Source organism: Papaver somniferum, chromosome 3, assembly GCF_003573695.1.
Source record: "Papaver somniferum cultivar HN1 chromosome 3, ASM357369v1, whole genome shotgun sequence".
NCBI lineage: Eukaryota > Viridiplantae > Streptophyta > Magnoliopsida > Ranunculales > Papaveraceae > Papaver > Papaver somniferum.
The window spans coordinates 92763949-92780272 of record NC_039360.1 but is presented as its reverse complement, the minus strand read 5'-3'; the positions used below and the strand labels follow the sequence as shown (position 1 = coordinate 92780272).

General features: G+C 35.1%; 1 long non-coding RNA gene across 1 annotated transcript; it reads right to left on the bottom strand.

The window, feature by feature from the left end:
- Positions 1-7378: 7378 nt before the first annotated feature.
- Positions 7379-11764, bottom strand: LOC113361483. Its single transcript, XR_003365141.1, has 3 exons — positions 11443-11764; positions 10665-10909; positions 7379-7589 (listed from the first exon to the last, which is right to left on the bottom strand). It is a non-coding gene; the product is annotated as an uncharacterized LOC113361483 (long non-coding RNA).
- Positions 11765-16324: the final 4560 nt, after the last annotated feature.

Sequence of the window (16324 nt, the reverse complement as noted above, 5' to 3'; positions counted from 1 at the left end):
AGAGTCGATCTCCATTAACCTTTGATTTTCTTCTCTAAAATCAGGTTAACGACTTAAAGACTTCATTGGGATTGTGAAGCCAGATCGATACTACTTTATCGTAGTTGTGTGATATGATCTTGCATCTTCTATCGTACGAGTTCAATCAATTGATTGACTTGAGATCGTGAGAGTTCTCCGATAGGCAAGATAAAGAAGTCACAAACATCTTCGTCTCACTGTTTGTGATTCCTCGACAATCCGCTTGTGTAGTCAGGAAGGATTGTAGAGAGGTGGTTGATTAATCTAGGCTGTTCTTCGGGAATATAAGACCGGATTATCAATTGGTTCCTGTTACCTTGATTTTATATCTAAAGACGAAACAAAACCTAGGGTTTATCTGTGGGAGACAGATTTATCCTCTTATAGACTTTTCTGTGTGAGACAGATCTGTTTATTATCAAGTCTGTGATTTTGGGTTACAAAAACTCTTGGTTGTGGGTAAGATCAGCTAAGGGAATCAAGTGCGCAGTATCCTGCTGGGATCAGAGGCGTAGGAGTACAACTGAAACTTGGATCGGTGGGAGACTAATTGGGGTTTAACTATAGTCCAATCTGAAGTTAGTTTGCAGTAGGCTAGTGTCTGTAGCGGCTTAATACAGTGTGTATTCAATCTGGACTAAGTCCCGGGGTTTTTCTGCATTTGCGGTTTCCTCGTTAACAAAATTTCTGGTGTCTGTGTTATTTCTTTTCCGCATTATATTTTATATAATTGAAATAATACAGGTTGTGCGTTCGTGATCATCAATTGGAAATCCAACCTTTGGTTGTTGATTGATATTGATTGATCCTTGGACATTGGTCTTTGGTACCGTCCAAGTATTCCTTGTACTTGATAAAGACTCGCTATTGTTTTTAGCTTGAGTCAAAATCAAATCAAGAGAGAGATACTAACTCCTTGAAATACTTTTATCTAGATTGAGTCTGACTGTCTAGTTTATTCTCTAGCAAAGTATTTCGGAGTTAGTCCATACAGATTGCTAATCGAAATATTGGATGGTGTTGTTAGACCCCCGCTTTTTCAAAAAGTACATATCAACTTTGTTTAGATGCAGTCATAAAGCCGAAGCTAAATGCATTCATCACGGAGTTTATAAAGATATAAGATAACTCCTCAAATATTCCACAGCCGCACTCCCCACAAAGATATGGAAATTAAGCACAAGTTCAAAAGAACTCTCCCCCATTAAATGGTATTCCCTAAAGAACAACAAGAGTGACCTTTCTTCAGAGAGAAGGATTTATATATTGGATTTTAGAAATCCTACAAGGAGATATGATTTAAGAACCAATCATTGAAAGTTTCTCATGAGATCGTGTTACTAAAAATTTAGAACTATCTCATGGTTACAATACACAATATGTAATCATGAAGATCAAGTATTGTGATCATCTTTTCTAAGATACAAACTTGTATAAACAAGACTTGATATGCTTAGAAGGAAGAATAACCTTTTCAAAAAGGATTTACACCAAGAATGGTTACCAAAAGTGTATGAAAAAGTTTCTTTGACAATAAAAACCAACATCAAATGGCTTTGATTATTGCTTATAACCTGTTATACTTAAGAATTTCAATCACAAATCAAGTTAGGTAATTAAGAATCATACATGTGGTATCTATCCATATTCATCTTTACCATAACTAGTTCTAATGACTTCAAAAGAGCTAGTTTAGAGAGTTGTTCAATTGCTTAGATCTTTATAATAGACATAATTGAAACTAATCGGTTTGATTCACTTGAATCAATTCATAAACAATATATCCACGGTTTGCAAAGATTGCATTCCTTATTATTTATTTGTTTTAAGTTCATGAACTACCGATTTGAGAAATAACCAGCTTAAGTATGCGTACGGGTATGCGTACCTAAGCAACCAGATTGAGTTGGTTTTTTGTTTCCAAACTAAGCAGAATTTTTCGGGTAGAAAAGTTCTGACAGTACGCGAACGGGTACGCGTACCTAAGGTAACTGGTTTAAGAGTTTGTAAACTCCAAACTCAGCAGAAATTCACGGACGTGAACTTCCGGCAGTACGCGTAGCTAACCTGTCTCCTTCACCAATTCCGTATGCACACATATGCACACACTTGGTTTCCGGTACATGGATTTATACACTAATGTGCGAACATATTGTATATGCTTATATCCATAGATGGTTACATAATCTCAACTCTACATTCCAATCTTTGAAACATTCTTCAATAATGTTATAATAGTCGTTATTCACAACTATCGTCATCAAAGCAATTTTCAAGATATTGGAATATCAATATGACTTTCATCACGAGTAAAGATGAACTTGGTTAAAGCGAAAGCTTACCAACACATATTTCGAGGAATATGTAAGCGAGTTAAACTCAGCTCGAAACAATAAATTGTTCCACATATTCGGAAATTACCCAACATAATATGTGCGCCCCAATTCTTTTGCAATCCTCACCGCATTTATTAGGGCTTCTTGGTGAGGATGCACTTTCAACACAATCAGGTTGTGTTGAGGTGAACAAAATCTTGCTCACGACAGGTATTCGAAACAAAATCATGCATAAACTCTTGGAATTTAACAACTTCCTTGAAACTTTCAATAACTGTTCCATATCTTTTTAAGATGTTATCCCTTGTCGAACTCTTATCTGGGAGATCCTTCTTAATAGTACTCGTTGCTTTATTGATCTTCTTTGGTACCTATTTCTGAGTAACTTTTGGAGCAACGTATTTCTTTTTCTCCCCAATATAATTATGAAACTTCTTGGAGGAATATTAAAAGAACTAATATTATGAGACTCAGTTTTTCTCCAGTTTGGAAAATCAGATCTTGCCATCTTAACATAATTGGATCTGGTTTTATCTCGTTTAAGAAATTTGCAATTCCTTTGCAAGTGACCTGGTTTTCCACAATAAAAACAATGTTTAATAGAATGGAAAAAGTTATGTTTAGTATTACCTGAATGTGTATGTGCTTTCTTTGGAGCTTGACAGAATTTCCTCTTTTTGACATCGACAGTTGGTAGAGATACTTTATTTTTGTCAACCGTGGAAGGTTTTGGTTGAGAATAATCTTTAGCTTTGATAAATTTTACCTCTTTGAAAATACTAGGAGCATCTATTCCTTCATATCCAAATCCTCTTGTATCACGATGAATTCTACATGCTCCCAATATCGAGGATAATTTATCTGAGCTGCTATTTCTAGAAAAACTCTCTTTTAAGCTCGAGTTTTCTTCTTCCAACCTTTTGACCTTTTCAAGTGCAATAACTAGATCATTCTTGGATGATTCACATTGAACTTTGAGATCTTCTCGTTCCGAATCAAATAACAAGTTCATCTCAATGTTCTCCAAGTTATCTATCTTTGCTTGAAGAGTAATTTCCCGATCTCGACTTCCGACAATTTCTTCTTTAAGCATTCGTATTTCATTGAGATAATCTCTTGCACCAATAGAATCAAGTTGGTCTTGAAGGTCTTTATTCCAAATACGAAGTCTGTCATATTTAACTTTCTCACTGAAAATGGTGCTTTCAGCCTCCGAGAGTTTCTGATGACATTCCTTAAGAAGATTATTGGCAACTGGATCTACATGGAATACTTCTTCGTCAGAATAAGAATCAGTATCCGAAAGAATTTTTCCAGAAGCTAATGCAACCTCGCATGCATACTCTTGGTGCTCACAATATTCGGGTCCATCATCAAAAGTAGGCAAAGCAGTTGCATATGCCAATTGTCTACGGCTCCAGCTAGGACATACTGAAGAAAGGAGCCCGAAACCGCGACAGTTATAACATTGTACATTATCATTAGGAGATGTTGTAACTTTAGAAAAACTCTTTTTCCTGTCTCTCAAGAGTTTTCTAAATTGTCATGGAGTAACATCCTTAGTATATGGTGAACCAGATTTGATGTCTTCTTGTAGTCTTCAATCTTCATCCTTTAAGGATAGCTTCGATTCAACTTCTTAGACCTAATCTAGTCTGAAACTATCTTTAGTATGCTAAATCAAGAATGCATTTTTGCAACTAAAATTGACAACTAACTTGACATACCAACGCTAGTGGGTTCAACCGAGTAATGATCTAACAATTAGTTTGCTCGAAATGCAAACTTCAATATTTATAGACCAAGGAAGTTTGGAAACTAAGGAATTTCCAAAACCGAAAATATTCTCAAGATATGCAATATATTACCAAATTCGGTTTCCGTAATTCTTGGAAATGCACTGTCCAAATATTGACCGAAATCTCTTAGAAAATCTCCAACTAGTAAATGCACATTACTAATTTTTATTTTTCAAATATAAAATTAAAAACCTTAATTAAAATATTCTCAATTTATTTTTCGATCCGGGATTTTCCTATAGTTATTAAGGAATAATTTTGAACAATAAAAGATAAGCGTTACTGCACATTTTCAAGGTATGTCGACATCTTTACTTTGTAAGTCCTTTTTCATACTTACAATCTTGGAACCGATTTTCCACACTTCCAAACAAGTTTAGAATTGGTTCATCTGACTTCCAAGAACTACGTGATTGATTATCCTATTAAATAACCAAACATGGGTTTCACGGTTCTACCAAAACAATTTTCGGTTCTACCTCCATGTGAGTACTAGAATTAGTCACGCCAGTTACCAAAACTTGGTTGACTAGGTACTAGGATCGGTTCCCACATATATATGGTATCTAACTTGTATTTGGTGCACATATCCATAGGATCGGTTCCCAATGTCTAAAAACGTGTTGCACATGTTCATAGGATCGGTTCCCGATAACTAGAAACTTGTTGCACCTCTTACAAGGATCGATTCCTGTTTTGTAATCGGTTGCACCTCTTACTAAGATCGGTTCCCCTTTCCCTAGAGTTGGTCATACCAATTACAACAAATCGATCATACCATCTCAGGTGATTACTTAAGATCGGTTTCACTAATAAAAGTCATACCAATACAAAAGTCAAGCCTTGTGAATAGTTTTACCAAGAACATAAGCAAGTCATGAGAGGTTATACTAAACACACATATTGGTAATTCAAAAGATTTGCAATGAATAACAATACCAATAAGCCTAACGATTTCCCTTTCAATTCATAAAACAAGTTTATGAATTGTACTTCCTTTAAAATAATGTAAAAAACATTGTTTCCTAGGACGAAATCTTCACCTCTTAACCATGCATAATCACAATAGCATTCATACGATTATGTCGATGTCTTATATACGAAGTTCAAAAGATAAGCGTTATACTATTGTATTCGTTAATAGTATATCCAAGTAGAGTATAATCATTCATAGCTTCGCAGTTATGTTTTCAATATGCACGACTTGAAAGATACATTAGGGAATGAAACAGTTCAAGTCAAATATTACTAACCTCAAGAGGAAGGATGATGTCATCGTTGTAGCTCCTTACTTCTTCACATTCTTCAACTCTTCACGTAATACTTGTAATGTCTCATATCATAATACTTTCAATCTAACCTATACGAAGTTGACTCTAGTATAAAATCAAGTGACTCCTTAAATGAGTTTTGGTTCACTAAAATATGACAACCAAACTTGACATACCAACGCTTGGTGGGTTCAACCGAGCTATGCTCTAACACAATGATCTAACACCATCTTTATCTTTATGGTGGTCTACAGTATAAATAACTTTGTTAGCTATAGGAACGTTATAAGAAATACCCATTTTACGGATAAAAGCACTTTAATTTTGGGACATAAAGTTATCCATGAATGGTTTTAATCTATTAGGTAGAGTTTTTGACAGAATTTTATAGATAAATAGCAAAGCCTTATAGGTCTATATTGAGAAACCAATTCATCGAAAGGGACTTTGGGGATAAGACCAATGTTAGTGTGGTTAAAAACTTTAGCTATATATGCCCAGTTCGAAAACAAGTATGTGTCATATCAATAACAACTTCTCCCACAATATTCCAATGTTTTTGATAAAATAAAACCCTACAACCATCTAGGCTTGGAGCTTCCCCATCTTGGAGGATTTCATCCTGATACTGTTGAGGATGAGAGGAATATAATTTTTTTTTAAATAATCTATGAAAGAATTATCAATACTAGCCCTAGCAGTAAGAGTAGTACCTATTGGTATTTTTAATCTAACTGATAGCATTTCTTTTCCTTTAAAAAAGATAAACTCTATGAAAATATGGAGAATTTCTGTCTCCTTCCATAAGCCAAACTTCTCTAGACTTACACTTCCAAACTTGTTTAACTTTCTGAATATTTCTTCAACTGAGAAGAATCAATTCAATCTGAAATTGGAAGTGCAAAATACATGTGGCCTCCTTACTGGTTTAAATATTATTCATCATAACCACAACAATTTCCCAGGGATTTCTATTAGTATACCAATAGTGTAGGAGGAGGTTCCATATGACCCGGGGCTTGTTTAAGTCAACCTAGTTATGTGCTCAAATTTTGTTGGTTCAATATAGTGGAGACTCCTCCGATCAGCTATAACATTTCAGCGGTTCATCACGGTGGAGTTTTTAGTAACCTAATCCTTGGTTGGGTCATCCCTGAGGGTCTTGTATTACGTGGGTCGATTCTGTTTACAAATCACAACTGCTAAAGGTTGGGGCATGCCAGGGATTTGTCTTCAAGCACATTTGAGGTTTCATAGATATTCCTGCAAACTTTTATTCTTAGGCCGACGATTCCAACAAGATTTCTACCTCTTCACTACAGATAGAGGAAACAATATTATAGAAGCCAGGAAGGAGCACAATAAATATAATAAGAATGATGATGATGGTTAATATGGATCTATTGGTGGAATTTAATCGAAATGAAAAAAAGGGAAATAATAACATTAAGATATCACGAACCTTTATATAATACTGCATCCCGTTTTTATTTTAGGATAGGTTTTATGTATTTTATTTCAACTTTCAATCATATAGGGATGAGATTATTGTGGTTTATAGTAAGCTTTATAGTAGTGATTGATCTGATTAGCAACAACTTTGAATATGGCCGTGATTCTATCGGCAGGTACCAGGTCTTCATCAACATAACATCATCATGTATAATTGGTTATGGACTTATTGCATGCCTACTTCGGCACATATTCGGTTATGATAGTAGTTTGGAATCCGCCAAATATCATGTTGGAACAAATTTGTTTATTCTTATTGTCCTAGTTCTATTTGGGTCTTTGGATCTTTGCCAAAAAACAATACTCTAGTTTGTGACTTATACCATAATATATGAACAGTAAGAACTAGAATTTTTATTAATATTGGAATTGATAGGGAACAAAATGGATTTATGGATGAAATCAAATATGAAATATTTACAGACAAAAGTATTCGGTTATTGGGGAACAATCAATATACTTCTAATGTCGAATTAAGATCAACTAGGACAAAAATAAACATTGGGTCGAACTCTTCTTTGAAGTCAAGGTAATAGCTATGAATAATCATCGACTCCCGGGAAAAGGTAGAAGAATGGGACCTATGGACGTACAATGCATTAGAAAGGTATGATCATTATGCTTCAACCGGGTCATTCTATTCCACCTCCCTGAAAGAAAAGAACTTAAAAAAATACTTAATAACACGGCAATACATTTATACAAAACTTTTACTCTGAGCACATGCAATAAGGCCATAAACAGACAAGTGAATCTCATTTCATAAAATAATTTGATCTCTAGACAACGTCATTATGGTAAAGGTCGTAATGCTATAGGCATCATTACCACAAGGCATAGAGGCGGTGTTCATAAGCGTTTATATCGTAAAATAAATTTTCGACAGAATGAAAATTACATATCTGGTATAATCGTAACCATAGAATACGCCCCCAACCGAAATGCATACATTTGTTTCATACACTGTAGGGATGGTGAGAAGACATATATTTTACATCCCAGGGGGAACTTCCCATTGAGATGGAAAAGTTACAAACTTATCAATTTTCTGATGATAAAACAGGTTCGCTCCCTAACAGCTTAAACTCTCTATCATGGAGACCTCTTAAGAGGGCTAGGGATCATCTTTGGGTTAACATGAGTTCTCTAAAGTTTATTAATCTGCTTATCTTGGTAGTTTTATCTCATGGGGTAGCACATTGGGTGGCTGATGTTTTGGCATTTGTTGATTGGGGTTTTAATCCGATTGATGATATTGAATACCTTCACTATTCTTACAACTACATATTGTAACGATATAACATGAATTCTGTAGGTTTCATGATGACTCAGGGGTCAACGAGGAATGGGTGGAGAAATACGATCCCAACATGAAGTGGTGGGAAGATTTGGTCGAGCCGGATCAAATGAAGGGTCTCTAAGTGCTGGATTAAGTATTTTCCTTTTGCTAATAACATGAACTATCAAATGCTTATATTTTGTCGCTTTCGTATATTGTATGTTGCAAATTGAACCAAGCTTAATGGATGAAAGTGATTTGTATTTTTTTTGTTACATTTAATTCATGAAATTTGCAACACAATCGGTCTACTTATATGTTATTAAAGTCCACTCTGAAGCTAGTACGTTGCAGCTTTTTCAGAATGGGTTTGTATTGCATGCACTAAAAACCGATTCTGAATTCAAACATGTATAGGTTTACGCTGATATCTCTATAAACCGATTCTGAAATTTCTTTCCTGGGATTTCATTCAGAATCGGTCAACGTAGATGAAAATGTAATCCGATTTTGGATGAAATAAGTTACAGAAAAATAGCCAATTTTTATTTCTACAATCGGATTACATATGTTCTAACATGCTCCGATTGTGGTCAATTTCCACTTTGCATAAACTCTAACTTAGTACATTGGGATGATAAACTAGCAACCACATTGATCTTGTAATTGCATAAAACGAAATTTCTGTATTTCGTAGTGCGCGATTCAACTATCAATGCGGCTTCGAAATGATAAAAAGGATCCCCTCTCCATTTGGTATAAGCATCTTATGACGCAAACCTGTCTCCTCTGTGCCTAGCGAGAAACTCGTTGTACTTGCAGCACAATTTCTTAACGTGAATCTTCCTCGAAAAATCCTAATTGGGTCGATAATGATGGCGTGGTTTCTTGTACTCACCGTCCATCTTTGGAACGAAAGGACCCGATGCAACTTGAATCCAAAATATATTCTCATGTTGGTGTTCTTCCGCAAGATCCTTGACAATGTAATAACTTTTAACCCATTCAGCCTCTTCCTCAACATCCTTTCATCTATGTCTTAGTTGGAATTGGTCTTCACCTCGTTTCTTTGCCTTAAGTACGTCTTCTTCTTCCGTCGCAGCACTTGACGATGATGTGGTAGTACATTTGCTTCTTTTAAGTATGTACTCAAATGAATTGGTAATTGAGTAGGTCGTTTGCATCTTTTAAGTATGTGTTCGTATGAATTGGAAGTTGACGATGATGATGGATTATAAATCTTTGAATGATGAATAATGGAGAAATATTTCTCTCGATAAAGTAGTCTATGATAGAGAAATAGGCTATCGTCTGTATATACACAACGGACCAACGACTATAATTTTAGAATAAAATAAAAATAAGTAGCCGTTTGCGGCAAAAATCGGATTATATATAAGCACATATAGTCCGATTGTGTATTTGGAATTATGGAAAATAGCTACCTTTCCATAATCGGTTTATATATGAGGCAAATAAAGACCGATTCTTGATTTCTCTACAAATCCAAACTTGGACCCAGAAACGGTTTATGTGTGCATTAGCGTAAACAGATAATGGTTGATGTTCATCATATCAACCCAAAATCGGTTTATATAGGTGTACAATAAAAACTGATTCCTTGTAACAGCAAGAGAAATCGGTTTACGCTAATGCACACATGAACCGATTATACTTGACTTTCAGAAAATTTGATGAGGAAATTTCAGAGATTCATAGTTAAATCATTGTTGAGTTTCTCTTTAAAAGAACAGATTAAAGGGATTAACTCAATCACTTGAATTGTTTGTTTTCGAATATTCTTTCAAAAGCCCAAAAAATGAGTGTGATTGTTGTTCATGGAGGAATAGAAGCTGAAAATGGAGCAAAAAGGATGGAAGCGACTGTAATGAAATTAAAGTCTGGGGATGGAGAAGGTTATAGTAGAAGCTGATAGTGAGACAATAGTGAAAAGTATCAATGACAGAGAGTAGTGTCCGTTGGTCCAATGAAAGTTATATTTTAAATATCAAACATTTATTTGAAAATAACCCTTTATGATTATGTATATTAACAAATTAGGTAACAGTGTTGTTCACGGTATAGCAAAAAAGTAAGAGAGGAAAAGTTATACTCCCTCCGGCCCACTATTAAGTGGCCTATTTACTTTTACAGGGGTTAGTTCTCGAGTGAGTTGGGGGAATTGAGTGTATTTTGAATCTTGGGGATTTTGAGAGAGTTTGAGAGAGTATAGGGAGTTTGACAGAGTTTGGTGTTTTTGAGTTCAGGGAGTTTGCGGGAGTGTAGGGAGTTTGAGAGAGTTTATTAGAGGGAGTTTGGGAGAGTTTGAAAGAATTTGAGAGAGTTCATTCCTAACTCATTCTCTTTTAAGAAACAACAAATCCTTATTTGCAAGTAAAAATGATCTTTAATCAAAAGAAAAATAAATAAATAAAAATGATCTTACCTCTGTATCAATAGTATGTTATTGTTGTGCAACGAGATAATTTTTTTTTTTTTTGCATTTTAACGGTCTCCATACAATTCTAACTTCCTTTCACGAACATTATCCCATATATCATCCGTTATACTCTTTCTCCATGCATTAACTTCTTGACCTTGTTGTTCTTGAGTTTGTGGTCATTACATATAAAATGTGACCGGAGAGACAATTTGCTATGTTGTATAGAATGTAACCAGTCACACGTATTACTGTAGATGCAATCAAGAAAGGATTGTTTAAACTGCTGTGTTGGGTTAATACAAAAATTGAATTTGTTAAGAATGATGATAAACTTGCATGATTATGTGCTGTTATATCTCTAGGAATGAGTTTGCAAACTGTCGAACAACCTTACGGTGAACTATTAGTTGAAGCCAACCATAGATTAGATATCCATCTAGATCACTGGACAGTACAAACTGGAAATTAAATGCACTAGTTAGAATTACATAAACCTAAGATGCCGAAAAATGGACTTGCTGTAATTCTAACTGCAATACAAAAATCATTACCCAAAGTAGAAAACAAGAGCACACTGTTGTATACAGTCAGCCTCATTTCTCCCACACCTTTTTTGGAATAGAGAATTGAATACACAATTAAGTTATACTTGCACAGTGATTTGGATTATAACTGGACTAGGGTGATTTCAATTGTTTAAACTGCTTTTTATCAGCTATTATTAGATTCCAAGTTAATGGAAATTCACTGAAACCGAGTTGGATCAAGATAATATACCTACCAACTGATGCAGATGGGCCTTCCGTTTAACTCACCAAAATCCGTATAAAAGCAACAGCTAACTTCCACTGAGCTTCATCGTTCATTGATTCAAAAAGGTATGTGGAACATTGCAACTATAGGTGATTCCATGAGCTATAGTATTTGGGGTTCACTACTAAGTGCTTGTCGAACTTATGGAAATATGGATCTTGGTGAAAAAATTTCAAAGAAATTGTTAGATCTGGAGCCAGACAAGGCTGAGCACTATGTGTTAGTCTCTAACTTGTTTGCAGAATCGGGCAGGTGGGATGATGTAAGAAAGGTGAGACAGAAGATGAGGGAGATGGGACTGGTAAAAAATCAGTATTGCATCTTATCACAGTTGTGTTAATGGATATAGGCGTTGATTGGAACAGCCAAACTCCCTCCCAAATCTCTACTCTTTTGAGAGATTTGTGTACAGGTAAAAATACACTATCAACTCCCCAGAACTCCCCAAAACAACCAACTCCCCAGCATTCTAGGATTTTACCACTAACATGGAGTTCAAGATTTTTTTTCAAACTCTCCCACGACTGATGGGGGTATTCTAGGGAATTTGGAAAACTCTTCTGAACTCTCCCACGACTAACTGGGATTTTGAGAGACTCCTTCGAACTCCCCCACGACTAAAGGGAAAAAACCCAACTACACCCAACTCCCCCAACTCCCTTGAGGACTAACACCCTGTTAGATTTTGTCCCACTATTAAATGACATATATCACTAAACAAGAAGATATTTCTTAAATTATCCTTTTAATTGATTATAAGAAATATATGAAATATTCATAATTTGATAGGCATATTTATATTTGTTACGTAGGTGTTTTAAAATGCTATTCAATTGTATAAAGTTTCCGAACATCCGTGGTATAGTTTGAGAGATAAATCATTTCAAAATTTCACTAATTATTATCCATAAGGGCATAATTGTAAAATATGTTTAAAATACTATTTTCCCCTGCTTGCCTTAAAAATTGTGCAAACTTGAACTAGGTCACTTAATAGTGGGACAGAGGGAGTATTTTATATTTTCGAACAATATTCCACCAGATATAATAAATTGTGTGGAAAAGGATTTTCATGTTAGTTACATTTCTTAATTAATAAAATTTATATTATCAGGAAAAAAAATGTTGTTTGTGATTAGGTTTTAGTTTTTGATTTGGGGAATTTTTTCTCTAGTCCAATTTTTATATTTTTCATATTAAAAACCAACCATTAAAATTCCATATATAACTAGCCGACAATTAAGATAAAATAGTGTATCATTACAAAAATAACCTTTCACATAAAGTAAAAATAAGTAATGACTGTGAAAAAAGATTTGATTTTAGAAGCCGTTCCTAAATTAACTCCTGTTTTATTACGTCATCCTTAACCTATTTTTCTTCCTAAAATAACTCACTTACTTAGAGCTTCTCCAACGGTGAATGTGGTTCTTTCATATGTGGCATCACTTTTAAGATATCCTCTAGGTATAAATTCCTAAATATTAGGAAAAAAATAAATTTTATCTCCAACCCATAAAATGTTATATCATTCTTTTACTTAATTGTAGGCATATGATTGGTTAAAATTATTGATTTTTTTGTTTTTAATGATTTTCGTTAACAAAAATGTGATTAGGATGGGAAGATATCCTCTAAGTGAATGTCTAAAACTAGAGGTTGACTTAGAGGATGTCTAACTTTTTTTTTGCCACATCATCTTCACATCAATGGGTTGGAGACTATTTTTTATAAAAATTGTTGTGTATCCTACGTGGATGAAGACTTTTTTCTCCACACACATTCCATTGGAGAAGCTCTTAACTCCTAAACTTAATTCCTAAAAATTCTCTTATCCAGCTAATATTAGTATTTTCAGAGTTCGAATTCGTGCACACTCCTTAACATGGAGGATAATGGGACCATCAGTTAAATAATCAACTAATCAGAAGAATATGTGAAATATACACTCGTTAAAAGAGTGTGAATAGATTTGGACTCGTAAAACATATTCATAAAATGACTCACTTAATTAGCTTCCTAAAAATCTGGTCGCCAACCAATCCAACGTGAAAATTGGGCTTTCGAAGTGATATTTTCATATTAGAATAAAGTGAAAATGTGATTATTCACTTTAGAATTTCCAATTGAAAATTTGATTTTTCACGAAAGTATCAAAGCCAAAACCGGGATTTATCAATCAAAACACTAGTGAAACAGAGAATTTTCACATCATATCTCAAGGGTGAAAACAAAAAAAATCACGTAAGATAGATGAAAAAGGAATTCTTCACACAATATATGTTTGTTTCATTACCTTATCTAAGTTCAAAGTAACTAGCACCAAAACTTTTTTGTCACCTATTCCTTATACAGATCATCTGTACGACATATTTCACGAAAATTCCAATGTAATTTGGATCACATGTAACCCAAAACGTAGTGCTCCTACTAAATAGTTCTTTCATAAGCAAGATCTCCCAACAAAATTAGCATTTGTGGAACACTTTGAATGAGTTGCAGATAATAACCATTGAGTTTTGATTTTTTTAGAAGAAAAAAAAAACAAGAGTTGGAGAAGCCATGGAAACTTATACTAGCAGAAGAAATCGCTGGACGTGCCTAATACATCAATGTGTTTTCTTTTATGAAAGAATATCACACGATGGAGATAAAGAAGAATAATCGTAATGCAAGCCCAAAAATATGGAAACAAACTACATGACTACCTAGTTGACCGAAATTAGTGGCACTATTAATTTATATAATATACCATAATTTGTAAAGGTTAATTTAGTCTCACATTAAATACGAAACGGAAAATGGATCATTTGTCCAAATATTTTTAAAACATGGTTCTAATGGACAAGTAAAAATTAGTATGGGTGAAATGAACACCAAAAAAGTAGCGAGAATGAAACTGGATTCATCCTGACTTAAACTTAAAAAAGAGCGAGGATGAAACTGGATGCATCCTGATGTAAATTAAAAATAAGAAAAAGTGTTTCAAAATGGGTAGGATGAAACTGTTTACATCCTGGCTATTTTTACATTATCGTCCATTTAAACAGTATCAAATTTTACATGTCTTTTTACCCAGGAACTGTTGATTTTGGTCTTTTTAACCAATTTTGTGAATATGAAAACCTAAATCTAATCTAAAGCTATTAATCTTAACCATACATCTTGTATTTTGGGCTACAGATATATACTCTTTTAATGATGGATTTTTAAAAGAAAGAGGAACCAAACACGGGTTCCTCAGAAATTTCCACTTTTTGATTTTGATGAAAATTAAGAAAAAAAAAAGGGTTTTGATTAAAGATTGGATTGTTGATGCAAATTATTGGGTGGTGCGATTAGCCTTGATGATGGGTTTGTGAAGGGACTTGCCATTAAGAGAGCTGAGAAGGCAGTAGACTTAATGCAAGTTTTATCCAAGCTTCGAGATCCTCAGAGCGAATTGTTACTCCTTCGTGCATGTATGGGCCTACATCTCCAGGCTGCTCTTTGGGCTTCGTATTTGCCGTCCAGAATACACCACAGAAGCGGTAGATATTTTTGATAGAGGATTGAGGGAGGTGGTAGAGGGTATCGTGGTTTGTGGAGGTCCTTTTTTTGGGATCTACAGTGGAGGTTATCCACCCTACCTATTAGATGTGGAGGTCTAGGCTTATACACTGCTAAAGAGGCGTCATATTATGCCTTTCTTGCATCACGTGTGCAATCCTGGGGTCTACAAGATCACATATTAAGGGATGGTGGAGTGGAGGGAATGGATGACAATTTTCATAAGGCTTTGGAGGCATTACAAGCGACTCTTCCTGATTATGACTTTAGCAGCTTTACTAGTAAGGACACCGCCCCCCTTAAAGCACAAAGTAACCTGGCGAGTGATCTTTTTGGTAAAGTGGTTAAAGACATGGATCGAGATTACGAGTTGTCAGACAGGCAGAAAGCGGTTTTTGGTTGTCTACGAGCAGCGCATGCCCAAGTAGAGGTTAATGATCTCTTTATACCCTTCTGATTCACGCTGCCCTGCTTGCTTCACAGGATGCTTAGACGCATATGGGGAACATGCAGTCCATTGTAAGGTAGATCCTGGTTTTAAGTATAGACATGATGATGTGAGAGATACCTTATATGATGTGTTATGGCGAGCGAGTATTTCAGCAAAGAAGGAAGCGCCTGTCAACTTTTTGACAAACCCACTGGAGGGGATATCCACACTCAGGCCAGCGGATGTACTTATTTTTGGATGGGCTAATGGCAAACACGCATGTGTCGACCTCACAGGGGTTTCTCCGTTAGTAGGCATTGGATATGATTCATTTACAGTCGGCCAAGCAGCGTTGAGGGCTGCCTCAGGTAAGATAGTGAAGCATGAGAAAGCATGTATCGATAATGGGCACGCTTTTATCCCCTTTGGTTTTGATACTTTGGTTTCTTAGCTCCAGAGGCGGTTGAACTCCTCAAAAGAGTCCAGAAAGTCATGCACAGTAATGTCATGACCCCCGTTTCGAGAGAGTTTCTTTTTAAAAGGATAGGCTTTGCAATTCAAAAAAGGCTTGCGGCGCAGCTTGTTGCTCACTTGCCTACTATGTAAGAACTCTTTTATTGAGAAATGATTATGATTTTTGTATTTGTTTTAGATAATTAGCAACATTAAGGTTTGTTAAAGGGTAGTTCAGTACTTTAATTTTATTTAAACACCCCACGTCCCCTTCTTAGGTTGGTTGAGGAAAAATATAGGTAAACACTTTAGGCCTCAAACTAGGGAAGCTATTCAAGGACGCAGACAGGATATTTATTAAAGTTGCAAGCATGCCAAAATTATTTAGAAAGTTAAGCGAACAAAGTAAAAACAACAA